Genomic DNA, 19,583 nt, shown 5'->3' on the forward strand with positions numbered 1-19,583 from the left:
CTGGAGGATTATGTGCCATACATGAATATAAGAGTGGTTGAACAATACTCCTTCATTAGTCCACTAAGATGGTTTATCACCTTTAAATCAGTTTTCGTAGTAACAACAAACGAATTGATATTCCTTCTACAACTGATATAGAATGGAAAAAGGGCACGAACTCTCGTATAGGCTTCCACTAGTTATCTTATCTTGAGAGCTTCGTGAAACACTTTTGTTTTGGTCAAGGAAAAGATTACATTTTCCAGTTTCAGCAGTTCATTCCATTTCTCATCTTCTACAACATTTGGGAGTACTTCACTTATGCTTATGCATAGTCCCGCGATGTGCCAAATATTAAATAGATCTATTTTGACATTGGTAGCAGCTTCAACTTCTTCGATTATTAGATTAATGGAGGCTTGAGCTTCAGGAGTGATATCATAAGGAGGATCGGGCGTTAACTCACCAATGCCTTTCCCCGTCCCTACAACTTCAACAAGTTCCGGATCCTCTACATGGTCCCTAATCACGATCCCTCTGGCTTGTCTCATCTAGGCAAATGAGGAAATTCCTTTTGAGATAGTAACTACTGAAGAACACCCCACAATTCCAGCACTTGTGATAGCTTCCTCTTCCACATCGATAGCAGCCGAAGAGGGTAAAACCTCTTGCTGAGTGGAAGGATAAGGATTAACTCTTGACCAATGGCTACCTCGGCCACCTGTTGCGTACAACTTAAAATATTATCAACATTCTTACCTATTGAGGAGACCTCAACCACAGGTAGAACCTCCTGTTGGATAACAAAAATAGCATCAAGTTGGTCGGCTGCTGCGTCCTCTTTCTGATCGACTAGATGAACATCCGACCGATCGACAATAAGAATGTAGATCGTATCGGTTGGAACAGTAGTGACTACCCTTTGAACCTCTACATCCGTAGGTTTAAACGGAATATCAATAGGCACCGCAACCTGCGCTTGGACTGATTCTGCTAAAGAACCTTCTAGCGATGAAGGAGAGGCAACAAAAAGCGGAGGAGCGGTGATATTTACTTCAAACCTAGTCCTCTTATGAGATGAATTGATTTCTCTAGATTCTCTAGGTTTGTCTTTAATAATGTTGTTGGAGCTCGAAGTCGATTCAACTCTAGATGGTTTAAATGTCTTGGCAGATGTTGCGCGACTGGAAGTATTAATACGTTTAGATCCGCTCGGTGATTTACCGCCTACCAATTTACCACCGCTTGACTATTGTCTAGAGGCCTCAGAGTTAGACTCTTTTCCTTTCTTCGTTTTGGTAATATATCTTGCAATCGAGATGGAAGACAAGACCTTATTGGGATTTAGAGGAGTACTCGGACTGGTGTGCACTCTCATATGCTTCAAGATCCAGCCAATTTGGACTGAAAATCCCAGACTTCTTCTGTTGTAAGGAAGAACCATCTAGCAGAGAATGTTGAATAGAACAGATCCCCAGTTCACGGCTACTTCTCTTATTATCGCAGTCATCATTTAAACTTGAATTGAGTGATTGCGTCAAAAGCTCCCCCTCCCTTGAAGTAGAATACAATACTCACATTTTAGATGCTTCTTCTTCCCGCTGCAGCTGATGGGACCATCAAGATCGGAAAAATAGGTTTGAATCTCAATTAATATATCTGAAGAAATCTATGTAGAAAAGTCTAGACCCTTTGTCGGGAGCCCTAGAATCTCAACGGACATGGCTTATGATAGTATAATATATGTTCCCTTCACCTTTGCCTAAATGGAATCTCTTATGAACTTTGAAGATTCAAAGAAGGCTCGTACTTTCTCATCGTAGCTAATAAAGGGACCCCCTAGGAACTTTCTGAGGCCGAAGGCCTCAAGAGATCGGAAAACGACCTCCATCTCCGGTAGCCTAAAGTTGTATATGGATTCAAAGTCCACCTGTATCATGTTGCTAGAGAAAGAATTTTCTTTAGCCATTGCAAGAATCTAGAAGAACTGAAGAAGATTAAGGAGTTTTTCTAGAGAGAAGACAAAGCAATCGAAGTTTTAAGGTTTAGGAAAAAAATAAAGAAAAACGTGAAGCAAAATTTTTGGCATGTAAAATGGTTTTAAAGGATTGAACAAACATGTTTCAAACCGCACTTAATGCAAACGAAGACAAACCATCATATTAATGAAGCGTGTTTCCCATAGGCTATGATTAAAAGACATAAGACACCATTTTAAAAGTATATTCCCAAGGAAACTTATCATTATTTACTTCATTAAGCATAAGAATCCTGTAACAAATATATTAATATATCATAGTAATGAATATCAGTTATAATTTTAACTATAAAAGACACGTGTCTTCATGTTATTCGATATTTGGGGACATTTCAAAAATATTTATTAAAAAAAAATGTTTCCTCTAAATATTTCGAAATACACCTTTATAATGTATTAGTGGGAAAGGTATAAGGACAGATAATGACAAAATAAGACAGATGTCCCATTTTGGTCTGAATATGAGAATACTAAAATTTTTATGTAAATAACCAAATAGATGTGTTGTCCGCATATCTTGTATTTAAGAAGCCGGTTATTTGTTTTAGAAAAACCGCTCCCGTTTATAGAGAAGACTGACCGAGCGGTATTTTGTTCACAAAGTGTAAATAACTGACCGGTTTAAATCTCAAGTTACTTAAGCAGTTTCGGTCTGATCTATAAAGTTTCGGTCGAATGATCTGATCGGTTCCAATCGAAAAAACCGTCCGATTATTTTTGTCTGGTTTATTTACTAACTCATTTCCCTATAAACTTATGCAAGGTACATGCGATAAAAATGATTTTATAGAGAAAGTTTCTCCCTAAATTAATGCATGATATTTTATAAAGACAAATGCAATAAAAGTATTTTTAAGAGAAAGATGTTCTCCCTAAATTTATGCATGCCATGTTTTTAGAAAATTTAGTTAAGGTCTAGAAGACCCAAAATATTTTTAAAGTAGGAAAACTTAGTCTCTTGGAGTGCCTTGGTGAATATGTCGGCCACTTGTTGATCTGTTGACACGTATTCTAGCCGGATGTGCTTCTGTGCCACATGATCTTAGATGAAATGGTGTCTGATTAATACCAATCTCAACATTACACAAGTTGTCACAAACTCTTGAACCGATTTCAAGTGCGGAAGTAGTTTGTTTCAGCTTGAAGCAACACACACAACTTGGACAGAAATAAGAGAGACTAAAATGGAGAAGGATCGGTTTGGAAGATGCAGAGAGAAAAGAGCACAAGACACAATATTTTATGGATGTTCGGAGCAAACTCTCATACGTCACCCCTTCTTCTCAAACCTTGCGAAAGATATTCACTCAAAATATTCAAACACTTTACAACGCTTACGTCTAAGACATGAGACTGATTTACTGCTCTTTATTGATCTCTCAACAATAGCACTTTATTGAACAAAAAACTTCTGTCAACTTACAAAGTCTCACTACTCACACAGAATATTGTAATACTAACACACTCTGATTTTGAAGGCTTGAATGATATAAATAAGATGCAGACAAGAGGAGATTGAAATTCAAGTTATATATATATATATATATATGTATTTGTCTCTCTGTCTGTATCTATTTGTCTATGTGTCTGTATCTATCTATCTCTGTGTATTTTAGTTGGACTCCGTTCTTCTCTGTGTCATATATCTTCAACGGATACTTGTAACGGTCAAATTTGTTTCATAGGACATGTTGACAGTCTGCCTCTACTACATCTGCTCCTAGGCAGTCTTCAGACTTATACTAAAATGGCAATCTGACTTTCTTCAGCATACCTCTACTTCTTAAAAGTTTTTCATCACACTTATATTAAAATGCAATGGATCTTCACTTCATGTGCATTAAGTGTCGGTTGACCGATCTTCACTACTGGTTGTATTTTGTCGGTTGACCGATCTTCACTACCGGTTGTATATATATTTTTCTTTAAATTAAAGACAGATTTATAACAATTTTAAAATAGGTTCTTTGTGCAAAGATATTTAAGAGATTGCACCATAAAAATCTTTGTGTTTGGTTTTCAGAAATTAGAGTTGCGATGTTGCAAAAATAATGATGACTCATTTCAACAAGTTGAAGTTGTTTATCTTAAGGAATAAAAAAAATCAATAAATAAAGATAAGTCTTTATTATATATATATATATATATATATATATATATATATATATATATATATATTTATTATTAACAAATTTGTTCTTATAATCTTAAAGCTTAATTTTATAAGTTAAGAATGTGATAGGTTAATTATTAACTAAGGAAATATATTCAATTTATATATGTATATATAGATTGTTTTATATATTTATCTTTTGATTATGATACGAAGTTATATTTTTTTTATAGAGTATAAGTCAAAAGGAAAAAATGTATGTTCCTAGGTCGTAAACAATAGTATAAGAATGAAAGAGCGCACTGATGCAGTGGTTTGAAGTTCAGACGCAAGGATGCAAGGAAAAATGTCCCTAGTTTGAATATCATTTTAGCCCATGATTTCTTTTATAAATTTGATGTGTTATAAAATGACTATAGTCATTTATGTTGGAACTATTCGAATTTCTTGTGTAGAAATTAAGAGATGAATGGATAGTCGATGATTTCTTAATAAAAATCAGACTAGTTAAAATGACTTTACTCATTGATGTTGAAACTATTCTATTTTCTTGTGTAGAAATTATGAGATGAGTGAGACAATCAGTGATTTATTTATAGAAATTAGACTTGTTAAAATAACTCTTGTCATTGATATTGAAATCATTCCAATTTCTTGTGTAAAAAAATATGAGATGAATGAGATCCGTTAATTGATTTTAATTATGTATGTTTGAATATTTCTAATTTATTGTGTAGAAACTATAAAATGAAATAAGGCACTTAACGGTTTCTTATATAGATATTTAATTTGCTAAAATGACTTTGTCAATATATTTTGAAGCTTTTCAATTTATTTATAGAATTGTGTGATTATATTATTAGATGAAATATAATGAATGTCATTTGTGTTATAACTCATTATATTAATGCATTCAAAGAGATAACTATGTGAGTTAAAATTATCTTAGCAATCATTATTTTGGTGAGAACAACCCCCATATTTATTTTGAGCACATATTTATTTTGAGCATGGTCACTTCACGTGGATTATCAGTCAAAACACGATAATGTAATTATTTCGACTTAGTTAGGAAAAAATGATATAAATAAACATTATATAATTATTATATATTGAAAATAAATTAAGTAAAAGATATTCTTAATTAGTATAAGATATATATATATATATATATATATATATATATATATATATATATATATATATATATAATGAGGAAAAAATAAAAATATTTTTATTTATATATTTATATAATATATTGAAAAAAATTATGATAATAAATTTAATAATTTTTAATATATAATGTTATATCATTATTAATAGAAAGATGTGCATTTAATATTAGTATAAGAGATATAATTATTTATAGTTATTCAAAATCTAACTTATAAAAAATATATATATATACATACACAAAATTATAAAATTATTTCAACAATTATAATTAATCTATCGATTAAAGTGTTATATTTTATACTAGAGACTAAAGTTTGAATCCCTCAAAAAGAAGTAATTATTATATGTGAGTGCGTGAACATTGGTGGTGAGAGTGTTGTCTTGAGTAACACAAACATTAATGAAAAAATCTAAGGATTCGTCTATGAAAGATATGTTGCTTGAGTAATGCAAACATTGGTGATAAAAACCTAAGGGTCCGTCCATTGAGGGAATACCGCTTAGAGTAAAAAAAATTGGAGAGAAAGCCTAAGTGTTCGTCAATGGAGGGTGATTTAGGGCTTAGGATTATTCCCAGGAATGTTTAAGAATGTGCCCTCGAATTTGATTATTAAATCATCAAAATCATTATAGAGATAAAAACTTACATGAATTGCTTAGTTGATTTTTTTAATATTTTAATTTTTTTCAAATAAGTATACAATAATAAGTAATATTAGACCCCAGTTGATAATTTATATAATTATTCAAAATCTAACTTACAAAATATATATACATACACAAAATTATAAAACTATTTCAACAATCATAGGTGGTCTAGCGAATGTTGACTTAAGAAATATTGGTGAAAAAACCTAAGGGTTTATCCAGGGAGGAAATGTCCACTTGAGTAACACAAATATTGGTGATAAAAAACCTAAGAGCTTATGCCTAAAGGTGTAAACGAATGTATAAGAATGCACCCTCGAATTTGGTTATTAAATAATTAAAATCATTATAGATATAAAAATATATAATTTTAAATGAATTGGTTAGATGATTTTTTAAAATAAGCTAGTTATTTTAAAAGTAATGATTTTGAAGAGGTGGAGATTTTTTTGGTAAAAAATTTAATATATAATAATATTTTACAACATAGGGTATTTTAATATTTTGTTAATAAATTGAACGACGTGATTAGGGTGTTCAATATTTGTTTTGAACTAAATATCCAACCGAATTCGAATTTTATTCTCAGTTTTCGAATCGAAATTTAAATCAATTCGAATTCAAATGCGATTTTTATTTGATTTTTGAGTTGGGGTTCAACTTGAAAATCAAACAAAAACCTAATTTATTTTTTTATTAATTATTTTAATTATATATCATATAAGTTATTACACATAATTAAATGATTATATATAATTTATTATATAATATATTAAAATATTAAAATTCAGTTCGATTTTATTAAAATTTATTTAATTTGGTTATGTTTTGAATTGATTAAGAAGTTAGAAAAACTCAAACCAAATAATTCGAATAATTCAAAAACCGAATCGATTAACACCTCTTAATATGTTAGACGAGAGGTAGATTGACATAATAAAAAATTTGATTAATTTTGGTTATTTAAATAACCTAAACTTAAACCGCCCTTAAGAGAATATAGTGTGATTCATGCCAAAAAACAATAAGAGGTCTCTCCATCGTGTGTCACTCCCTCCCAACATCAGGTTAGAGTCTCCTTTATTGCCAGCTTTGTCCTACAACAATGAGAAAAAAGAAGGCGGTTGGAAGTTCGAGCCAACAAATACAAACATGGTGGTGGTTACTCTTAAACTGGAAGTCGTTGCTTCAGCCGATGCTAATTCATTTGTTGTTGATGCGGTTTTTTTAGGACCGGAGATGTTTGGGCTGTACCGGAGCTAGGGGTGAGCAAATGGGTAAAACCAATCCGTTTTGTCCGATCCATATTAAATCCAAACTAAGTTTATCCAATCCGTAATTCAAACCATTTAATAATTAATACGAATCGGATACGGATTGGATTAAAAATGGTTTGGATAATCCAAACTAAAAAATATTTATATATATAGCTTGAAATTAATCAAAAAAAAAATTAATTTTTTTTTAAATTCGAATTTTTTATTATTATTAAATTTGAATCTGAAAAAATAATAAAAATAATAATAAAAAAAATAAAAATAATAAAAAATATTGTTGTCAAGTGATGATAAGTAAAATATATATTATATTGAGATAAAATTTAATTTAAAGAAGATTAATTAAAAAATATATTTTTATTTAGAAAGTTTGAATAATTTGGATAATCCTAATTCAATCCGATTTAGTTCAATCCGAACTCAATCCGATCCGATCTCAGTTCAATCCGAAATATCCAATCCGAATTAGTATTTAAGATTCAGATTGGATTGGATTTCGAATTAAACCACCCAATGCTCTCCCCTAACCGGAGTTACATGATGCTACAAAGGTGACATCGTCGTGTTAGGATTTGTATCTCCCAAATCCTACCAGCCTAAAAACAATCTGTAAAAATACAAGAAGGAAGAACACAAGAACACACAAATTTATAGTGGTTCACTCAAATTGAGCTACATCCACTTCAGCCACCACCAGATTTACTATGAAGAAGAAGAAGGAATACAAAGTTTTTGTCTCACACTTTATCTCTCTAGAATTCTGTCTACATAATGTAAACCCTTAATAATCACATATTTATAGGGTAAACATTCAGGTAATAAACCTAAATAACTTTGGTCAGGCCCAAGCCCAAAACAAAACAAAAAAAGAAAACTCAATAAACTCTAATTAACAATGTAGAGTTTATTATAAGTGTAGGCTCCATAATTCAACAATCTCCCACTTGGAGACTAACTTTGTCATCTTTCGATCGGTAGTGGCTTTCCATTCGGTGTCTTAACGAAGAAGACCAACTGAAGTTGCACACAACTTCAGTTTCTCATTTGTCACAGCTTTCGTCAACATATCAGCTGGATTCTCACTCCCGGGAATCTTCTCAAGAGCTAATACTCCATCTTCTAAAGCTGATCGGATGAAATGATAACGAACTTGTATATGCTTCGTCCTACCATGATAAATATGATTCTTTGCCAAATGAATGGCACTCTGAATGTCGCATTGCAACACACTTCCCTCGTAGTCTTGACCCAATTCTAGCAAAAAGGGTTGTAACCACATCATTTCCTTAGCAGTTTCTGTCACAGCAACATAGTCTGCCTCACAACTAGAAAGAGCAACAATCTTCTGCAATTTTGAAACCCAACTGATTGCAGTACCTCCTTGAGTATAAATATACCCTGTTGTACTCTTCCTACTATCAACATCACCACCATTGTCAGCATCAACATATCCTTCCAAATCCATATTAGACTTTCGAAAACACAAAGCGAGACCCGTACTTCCTCTTAAGTATCGTAGTATCCACTCTACTGCTTCCCAATGTTGTCTACCCGGGTTGCTCATGAATCTGCTAACAACTCCCACTGCATGTGCTATGTCTGGTCTTGTACAAACCATCGCATACATAATACAACCAATGGCAGAGGCATACAGAACAGTGGCCATGTAATTTTTTTCCTCCTCTGTTGAAGGCGATTGATCTTTAGATAGTTTGAAGTGACTAGCTAAAGGGGTAGTAACTGGTTTTGCATCATACAAGTTGAACCAGCTAAGAACTTTCTTCACATATTCTTCTAGTGAAAGATTGAGAACTTTTTCATCCCTGAAAATTCTCATCCCAAGGATTTGTTTTGCAGCACCCAAATCCTTCATTTCAAACTTTTCAGACAACTCTTTCTTAAGCTTGTTAATCTCATACAAGCTTGCTCCAGCAATCAACACGTCATCAACGTAGAGAAGAAGAATAATGTACGATTTATCAAACCTCTTGATATAGCAGCAATGATTAGCTTCACACCTCAAAAAATTGTTACTTTTCATGAAGCTATCAAACTTCTTGTACCATTGCCTTGGAGCCTGTTTCAAACCATACAGACTCTTCTGAAGTTTACACACAAGCTCATCTTTTCCTTTGATTTCAAATCCTTCTGGTTGTCGCATATAAATTTCTTCATCTAGATCACCATGAAGAAAAGCAGTTTTGACATCAATTTGTTGAAGATGAAGGTCTTCTTTCACAACCAAACTCAAAATAGTTCTAATTGTCATCAATTTAACTACTGGAAAGAAGATTTCATTGTAGTCAATACCTTCTTTCTGTTAAAATCCTTTCACAACCAACCTTGCCTTGTACTTCATGGTTTTATCATGTTCTTCTTTAATCCTGAAGATCCATTTGTTGTGAAGTGTTTTCTTTCCCTTTGGTAGCTCAGTGAGCTCTCAAGTCTGATTCAACATCAAAGAGTCTATCTCATTTTTCATAGCAGACTCCCACTTAATCGATTCATCAGATTGTATTGCTTCCTCATAACATTCAGGTTCACCTCTATCTGTCAACAAGATATAGTTCAAAGATGGAGACCACCTCTCAAATGGTTTTCGATTCCTTGATGATCTTCTCAACTGTATAACCGGTGTTTGCTGATTTACCTCTGGGGCCACGTTCTCAACGATTTCATCTTCAACAACACATTGTTCTTCTTCGACAACCAGTATATATTCAGCTGAAAATTGTCTCAAATCGACTGTACCAGTCTCTTCCAACTTGGAATCACCATCTGATGTCTTCCCAACACAATCTTTGTAGAGAACTTGTTCATTGAAGATAACATTTCTGCTACGAATGATCTTCTAATTTTGATTATCCCAGAAACGATAACCAAACTCGATATCACCATAACCAATGAAAAAACATTTATTAGACTTTGGATCAAGCTTGCTCCTATCACATTCATAAATATGAACACATGATAAACAACCAAACACTTTCAAATAAGAAAGATTTACCTTTTTATTGCTCCAAGTTTCTTCAGGAATTCAGAATTCAAGAGGAACAGAGGGTCCCCTGTTTATCAAATAGACAACAGTATTAATAGCTTCTGCCCAGAAGGTTTTAGGCAGCCCTGCATGCAATCTCATGCTTCTAGCATGCTCGTTCAATGTTCGATTCATTCGTTCAGCTACTCCATTCTCTTGAGGCGTTCGGGGAACAGTCTTCACCATACTGATCCCATTCACAGCACAATATTCTTTGAAATCTAGATTGATATATTCACCTCCATTGTCGGATCTCAAGCACTTAACTTTCTGATTTGTTTCATTTTCAACCAAAGCCTTCCACTTCTTGAAAATAGCAAATACTTCAGACTTGTGCTTCATAAAGTAAACTCATACTTTTCTTGTTGAATCATCTATAAAAGTCACATAGTAGTATGATCCGCCAATAGAAGAAACAGGTGCAGGTCCCCACACATCAGTGTGTACCAACTCTAGTCTTTCTTTCTTGAGCTCCTTCCCAATCTTTAAGAAACTCACCCGTTTCTGTTTTCCAAGAATGCAATTTTCACATAACTGATGTTCAACAGACTTCAGTTCTGGAATCTGTCCATTCTTCAAAAGAATTTTCATCCCTTTTTCGCTCATATGGCCCAACCTGCAATGCCACAATTCATTGTTCTTCGAGTCATCAACTACAGCAGCAACTGTTTCTCTGCAAGTTGAAGTCGTGTATAACGTTTCAATTTTGTGACCTCGAGCAACAACAATTGCTCCTTTAGTCACCTTCCATGCACCATTTCCACAACTAAAATTGTGACTTTCTTCATCAAGTTGTTTAACAGAGATCAAATTACGCATTAAACCTGGAATGTATCTCACCTTATTAATCTTCCAAACAGAACCATTTGCCATCTTCAATTTGATGTCACCTATGCCAACAATATCTAGTGGCTCACCATCTGCAAGATATACTTTCCCACAGTTTCCAGCCACATTATTCTCCATTAATTCTTTGTGAACAGTGGTATGGAAAGACGCTCCTGAGTCTAAAACCCATGAATCTATCGGGCTATCAACAGACGGAAGTAACGCATCAGTGACAGATTCTGAAACAACGTTGGCTGCATCATTTTTATCATCACCATTTTTCTTCGGTGCTTTGCAGTTCCTCTTTAAATGACCATGTTTGCCACAATTCCAGCACTCAAATGTCCGCCCAGACTTGGACTGACTCCTCCTGCTCCTTGACATAGATCTGCTCTTACCTCGGTTGAAATTTCTATCATTACCTTTTCCCCTGTTTTCCACATTCAGAGCAGAACCTTTGAATGTTTCACCAGAATCAATTTTATGAACCTCTTCAGCAAGAATACAATCTCTAACTTCAACAAATTTCAGTTTAGCATTTCCAACTGAATTACTAATTGTTGCCCTCATAGGTTCCCAACTATTTGGTAGAGATGCTAACAAAATCAGGGCACTAACTTCATCCCCAAAATCAATCTCAACATATAGCAATTGATTCACAATTGTATTGAATTCATTCAAATGAGTAGTGACAGATGTACCATCAACCATTCTTAAGTAAAAGAGTCTTTTCATTAAGTGTACCTTGTTGTTAGCAGATAGTTTCTCATACATATCAGAAAGAGCTTTCATCAGACCCATGGTGGTCTTCTCCTTTGCTACATTGTGACCAACCGTTTTGGCTAGCGTCAATCGGACAACTCCCAAAACCTGTCTATCAAGGAGTTTCCATTCAGCTTCATCCATCTTCTCTGGTTTCTCACTCAAAGGAACATGAAGCTTCTTTCCATAGAGATAATCTTCAATCTGCATTCTCCAGAAGGCATAATCTGTCCCATCAAATCTTCCAATCTCATGTCCTATACTGTTCTCACTTGCCATTGTTTCCAATGCTCAGATCTAGCCTAGCTGCTCTGATACTAGTGGTTAGGATTTGTATCTCCCAAATCCTACCAGCCTGAAAACAATCTGTAAAAACAAAAGAAAGAAGAACACAAGAACACACAGATTTATAGTGGTTCACTCAAATTGAGTTACATCCACTTCAGCCACCACCATATTTACTATGAAGAAGAAGAAGGAATACGGAGTTTTTGCCTCACATTTTATCTCTCTAGAATTCTGTCTACATAATGTAAACCCTTAATAATCACATATTTATAGGGTAAACATTCAGGTAATAAACCTAAATAACTTTGGTCAGGCCCAAGCTGAAACCAAAAAAAAAGAAAACCCAATAAACTCTAATTAACAATGTAGAGTTTATTATAAGTGTAGGCTCCATAACTCAACACGCCGTCCAGATCAATGATCACAACACATATACAATAACTTTTGGCCCTATTTTGGTATCTTGTTGAATGATTATGGAGGAACTATTTTGGGATAGATATAGAAACCAGGTCGCTAAGGTTGGCATTGGATTGAAGAAAATGGTGAGAAAACAAAATTAAATGTTGGTCGAATTGGAGGCTCTTTGTGTGTGACAGTTTTTGCGATCTCCACTCTGCTCAACTTTTGGCTGCTCAATCGTATGTAGCAATTGGAGTTCCAGTTGGAGGGAAACATAATGGGAAGTTTGGTCTTTTTGACATAGATGGAGGGCATATTAAACATTCGACCTAGGATAAGAATATTGTTGTGGTAGAGGCCTCAAAATCTCAGTTTAGAGATGATTAGGGGAACTAGATGCGGTAGTAAATGTAACTGTAACGGAAACAAATTTATTAGAATGGAGCGACTCCAATGATGTCAAAGTCTATCAATGATGTAACAAATTGAATGGATTCTAGTGACATGACTAGTTGAAATGCCTAATGCACAGGATGGTGGAGAATGAGAGTATTGTATTGCAGTGCTACATTGTCCCACTAGCCATGACTCTTTTAGTGTAGTCTCAACTCAAGATAAATTGAAAACTATATTTTTCAAATGTGTTTGTTAAAACACGACACAACAGAAAATGCATGTAGAGAAATTCTTTTTAGGGTAATATATATAGTCTCCCTAGAATTTCATTGTAAACTATTATGAAATAATATAGAAACAATTGTAATGAAAATGGCATCATAGATTGAACAGAGAGTGTGAAATGAGAAAGATAATGCATATTTCTAATACAGTTAGAAAAACTACTAGACCGAATGTCAAACATATCTTTGACCGATTAATTTCTACAAATAGAAATAGTATTAAGCTCGGGGAAAACCTTCGCAAAACACTTACCACCACACCAAGTGTCGTCCCAGAATCGAATCGAACTTCCATCACCCACAATAAAAACGAATGCTCTTAATAAACCTTCCACATGGCATAAATATCATCCAAATATTGCATTCGTGTTAACAATGATAAATTTTAATACTTTTAAAAAGTACATTGATGATCAAGTTTTTTTAATAAAAAGTCAATAAATAAAAATGTGAGTAAATTATAAGTCAAGAGAATTCAAACGTCACACCTGAAAACACAGAAAAAGTCTATTTTTTTATTGGTTCATGTTGATCTAGTAATATTCAAATAATTTATACTAATCAATTATATTATAACTTAAACTAAACTGTTCTTTTTATGGGTTTTCATCATTAAGTTGGGATATTTCTCTATTTAATGAATTATTAAAATGAGTTTTATCCTGTAAGAAAATATTAGAGCATACATACATATAACACGAAAAGTATAGGTTATGTATAAGAAAACATACCTTTTGCTTCCTCGGTTGATCAGCATGCCATAGTATTAAATATTAAGCCTATTTTTATTACTCTTTTGGTCTTTCCTAAACATTCTGCACATAAAATGGAGAATTACAAATCAACCGCAATTATAAGAAGATTGCAAATCAATTTTTGTTCAACTTTGCAAAACTACTCACTCTACTCATATAAATCTCAAGCGTTTTGAACTTTTATTATCATAATTTTGTATTCTCTTGTTGAAATTATTAGAAAATATTGTTATTAATGGATTTCTAATTGCATAATTTTTACCAAACACATAGTCATGTCATCGTATAGTGTTGTTTTTATAAATAACAATGTTAGCAAAATTGAACTTTCATTACAAGAAGATTCATTTTTCTTTCTCAACCATTTCCCTGTCATATTTTATTCTTATCTGAATTGTATTAACACTATTTATTTTCATATTCATCCATTTGACAGCTAAATATCAAATTTATACATATTTTTCTAGTCCAGTGAGCTAAACTTTTTCTTATCCATTTTGAATGTTAAAAAACTGTAGCATGGTGTTAGGGTCTGCTCACCAAAGCCTCGGTTCTAAAATATTTGCAGCACCATTTTCTCGGCCCTAGTGTGCATATGGGTCAGTTTATGTCTTTTGCTTAATAATTCTGTTTTGTTTCCCTTCTCTTATATTTCTCTTAAACCGAATTCTGTTAGTTTTACAAGTTGTTGTAACAAGTTTGTAACCGATCACTCTTGGGTAATTCAGCCGCTTTAAATGCTGATGCCCACCCCACTTTTTGGGCTATGAATTGAAACTTGTGAAAATTGTTACTCTAAGTTATTCTCTCGGCCTATAACCTCTTTCTTGGACTAATAGGTGTATTCTAGTAGTATTCTCTTTTCACCCCGGTTTCTTCTCTCTTTAATCTCGAATTCTCTTATCACATTGTATCCACTGCGCTTGATTAAAAAATTATATACTCGGTCCCATCAATCAAGAACACGTTTCTTGAAGTAAAGAACTCATAAGGCTAAGTTATAGTTTATAGCCTAACACAATGTTAGTTGTATGAAATAGATATTTTTATTATACAATGCTTTCAATTACCTTCCTAATTAATGTTCTCTTAAGAAAATATATAGTTTGTCAATATATATAGATCATTACCATTTTGCCTGCAATTTGTTATAACACTCAAATTAATATGTACTCGTTTTTTATTATTATTATTAAAGAGTTATCTAAGTATGTTGATGAGCTCCTAGAGTTTTAATTGTTTTTAATGTGTATAGAGGATAATCATTGACATTATCTTGATTTTCTATTCAGTAAATATTCATTCATTATTTATCATGAATATCTAAACATGGTCAGTCTGCTTCACTTATGCATTTGTTCAAAGGAACACCTAAAAATTATTTAAAAATATATTTCTACAAATATTTGAAGAGTTCACTTATAATCACTAAGCTTATATACAAGATAACTTAACAACTAAACTAAGTTTCTTCTATTGTGATTTAATCTCAAACTAATAGTAAATAAATATAGATTTCATATTAAAACAATTCAATAGTTAACCAATAAGTTAAATTCAAATAGTTCACCAATTAAAACATCAAATAAAGTTGAGTACATATAAAGTTCAAACAATCAAATGTCAATTATCTCTAAATAAACTCATCTCCAATTATATGTGATAGAGATTAATCCCCTGGTTATTATTGATAAACAATGTTACAATATATACTAGTCAAAAGACTCTTAATAAGGTAAACCACTAATCTAGGAATCTAAACAAGGTAACCCACTAATCTAGGAATCTAAACAAGGTAACAAGATATATACAATATACTAATACACCCCCGCAGTCGAAACGGGAGATTCTCGGACGCTGAGACTGTCTCTGAAATCTTCAAATAGTATGCGCGGAAGTCCTTTGGTGAATATGTCAGCGATTTGAAAACGAGAAGGCATATGAAGAATGCGAACTTTACCTCTATCTACTTTTTCCCTTACAAAGTGTATGTCCATTTCGATGTGTTTGGTACGTTGATGTTGGACCGGATTTTGGGAGAGATAAATCGCACTTATGTTGTCGCAGTAGACCAGTGTGGCTTTGTCCAATGAGATACGAAGTTCTAACAATAAATTGCGAAGCCAACAGGATTCGGAGACAACATTGGCAACTCCTCTATATTCAGCTTCAGCACTAGAACGAGAAAGTGTGGATTGCCGTTTTGACGACCAAGACAGAAGATTATCGCCTAGGAAGACGCAATAGCCAGATGTAGAGCGACGGGTATCTGGACATCCTCCCCAGTCTACATCAGTGTATGAAACGAGTGTAGACAGTGAGGATTTGTAAAGATGAAGGCCATAGTGCTTTGTACCCTGTAAGTATCGAATGATTCTGTGTAAGGCAGCCAAGTGAGCCTCTTTCGGATCATGCATGTGGAGGCAAATTTGCTGGACTGCATATGAAATATCAGGACGTGCGAAAGTAAGATACTGTAGTGCTCCGGCTAAACTTCTGTAATGAGTGGGGTCAGAGACTGGTGGACTAGTTGATTTTCCAAGTTTGCCATTTGTATCGACCGGCGTTTGTGTTGATTTGCAAGTAGACATTCCAGCACGATCAATAATTTCTTCAGCATATTTCTTCTGACTAAGACAAAGTCCATCCTTAGTATACGATACAGCAACTCCCAAGAAATAGCTTAATTTACCTAAATCCTTCATAGCAAATTCTGCGCCTAAGCTTTTCATGAGAGTCTGACGTAACTGATCAGACGAAGCCGTAATGATAATGTCATCAACATACAAGAGTAGATAGGCAATTTCGGACCCATGTTGATAGATAAAAAGCGAATGATCAGTCGTGCTGTGTGTAAAACCGATTGTAGAGACAAAATCTGCAAACCTTTGATACCAAGCACGAGGAGCTTGTTTTAAGCCGTATAAAGATTTGCGCAATAAACAAACATGGTCGGGAAAGATTTTGTCTCTAAAACCGAAAGGCTGATGCATGTAAACTGTTTCGTTGAGATTACCATGTAAAAATGCATTCTTGACGTCCATTTGGTGAATGGACCAAGACTTCGATAAAGCAATGCTCAGAACAGTTCGTATGGTGGCTGGTTTGACAACAGGACTAAAGGTTTCTTCACAATTGATTCCAATCTGCTGAGACCTGCCATCACCAACAAGACGGGCTTTATGCCTCTCAAAAGAGCCGTCAGAGTTAGTTTTATGCTTAAAAATCCACATGCATCGTATAATATCAACACCCTGAGGACGCGGAACCAAGTCCCAAGTCTTATTACTAATTAAAGCGTTAAACTCATCGTCCATGGCGGCTTTCCAATTCGGGTCTGATAAAGCTAACTTTGGGTTTTTGGGAATAGGCGATGGAGATGTGAGTGTGTTTAGATTGAAAATGCGTTTTGGACAGACAATCCCATCCATTGCGCGGGTTCGTATTGTCCGTGTTGGATTGATGATGGTTGGTGAATGATTTGGACGGTTTGGTCTTGTGGACGGGCTGGTCGTGTTTGGGTTTGGGCCTGGTGAAGTGGTGATGGGTGATGGTGGGTTTGGTGGAGTGTGTTGAGTTGATAATGGGCTCGGTAATGGAGTGTTGTTTGGTGGGGAAATGGACTCGGTGATGGGCGGGGTTTGGATGTGTATTGGGATGGTTATTGGTTCGGATTGAGATGGGTGAGTTGAGTTTGGGTTTTGGACAAGAGAAAAGGGAAATTTTGTTTCGTCAAAAATGACGTGACGAGAGATGATAAATCTTTTTGAGGCTGGGTCGTAGCATTTGTAGCCGCGATGATTAGAGGGGTATCCTAAAAAGACACAAGGGGTAGAGCGTTTATGAAGTTTGTGAATAGTGGTTGGAGGAAGAAGAGGATAGCAAAGACAACCGAAAATTTTTAGGTGAGAGTAAGAAGGAGTTCGGTTATATAGAAGTTGAGTGGGTGAGAAATTTCGAATTTGTTTATTTGGAAGAATATTTAGGAGATAAGTGGTCATTTCGAGGGCGTGATGCCAAAAATTTAACGGGAGAGAAGCATGAGTAAGCAATGTTCGAATCATGTTATTTATGGTGCGTATTTTTCTTTCTGCTTTACCATTTTGAGGAGAAGTATAGGGGCAAGAGAGGCGAAATTGTAGACCATTTTTGTCACAAAATGTACGAAATTGACTGTTGTTATATTCAGTTCCGTTGTCACATTGGATTGTTTTAATGGGCTTTTGAAATTGTGTTTGAATTTGATTTTGAAGTGTAGAGAAGACGGAGAATACTTGGGATTTGTTTCCAATTGGAAAAGTCCAAAGGAAATTTGTGTAATCATCAAGAAACAGAATATAGTATTTATGTCCATTTGTACTTAGCACAGGCGACGTCCACAAATCACTATGAATAATATCGAATGGGGAAGTAGTATAAGAGACAGAATTGGTAAATGGTAACTTAACTTGTTTACCAAAGATGCAAGACTCACAGAGTTTAGACCCTAAAACGGGCTTACAAGAAATAGAATTTGATTTATTGAGAGAATGCAAAATATCGACACCGGGGTGTCCTAATCTATTATGCCATAAATTTGACGAAATTGCAGTAAACGAAGAATTAGTTGGGGGTTTTTGGCTTTGGCTCGACAGAGAGAGTGGGTAGAGATCCCCCGAGCTATTGTTCCTCATGATAACCTTCCCCGTCTGGAAATCCTTTACAGAAAAACCAAGTGAGTCAAATTCTACAGAGACGTTGTTATCACGAGTAAACCGACGAATAGATATAAGATTTTTAATGAGTTTGGGAGCATGTAGAACATTGTTCAGAAGTAAGGGTGGTAAGGGTGGTTTTAAGTTAGTTTTACCAATACCGCGAATCGGGATTTCCTGTCCACTCCCAACAATGATATTTTTAACACAATTTAAATTAGAATAAGGCGAGAGACTACCTGAGTTGGGTGTCATGTGTGAAGTTGCTCCCGAATCCATGTACCAAGTATCGTCAGGCGGAGTAAGGGATAAAGTGTGCATCGCCTGATTGATATCGGTTGCAACGTAACTTTGGGGCTGCTGCTGGCTCGTCTCAGCCATGTAGGCCTGCTGTGGCCGAGAACCGAGTACGCCTGCTCCTGCTGTCCGAGTGTGTTGCTGCTGATAGCCAGAACCGCGCCAGGAGGCGCCTTGTTGCTGTTGACCAGATGCGTGCCAGGGGGCGCTTTGCTGCTGCGGCCAGATCTGTTGTGTCGGGTAGGGACAAGGGGGTGCTGTCCAGCCCGCAGGCGCCCACTGTGCCCATTGCTGTTGGCCAGGAGGTGCCCAGAATTGCTGCTGCTGGTGGTATGTGCGGCTGGTGTTGCGACCGCGTCCTCTGCCGCGCTGGCTGCGTCCTCGGCCCTGGCCGGCCTGTTCCTGCGCGCTAGAGGTGCCCTGCTGCTGCTGCTGGCCGGTAGCACGGGCTGATTGGCTAGAGTTGTTTCCGCGGCCTTGGCTACGATCGTCCGAGGCAATAAAAGAGGTGTTTGTGTGGACGAATTCATCCTTCCTTGTTTCAACAAGGAGCAAATCAGATCTAGCATCGTAGAAAGATGGGAGAGGCTTCTTTTGACCTATTAT

Source organism: Impatiens glandulifera, chromosome 4 (genome assembly GCF_907164915.1).
Source record: "Impatiens glandulifera chromosome 4, dImpGla2.1, whole genome shotgun sequence".
In the NCBI taxonomy this organism is placed as follows: Eukaryota; Viridiplantae; Streptophyta; class Magnoliopsida; order Ericales; family Balsaminaceae; genus Impatiens; species Impatiens glandulifera.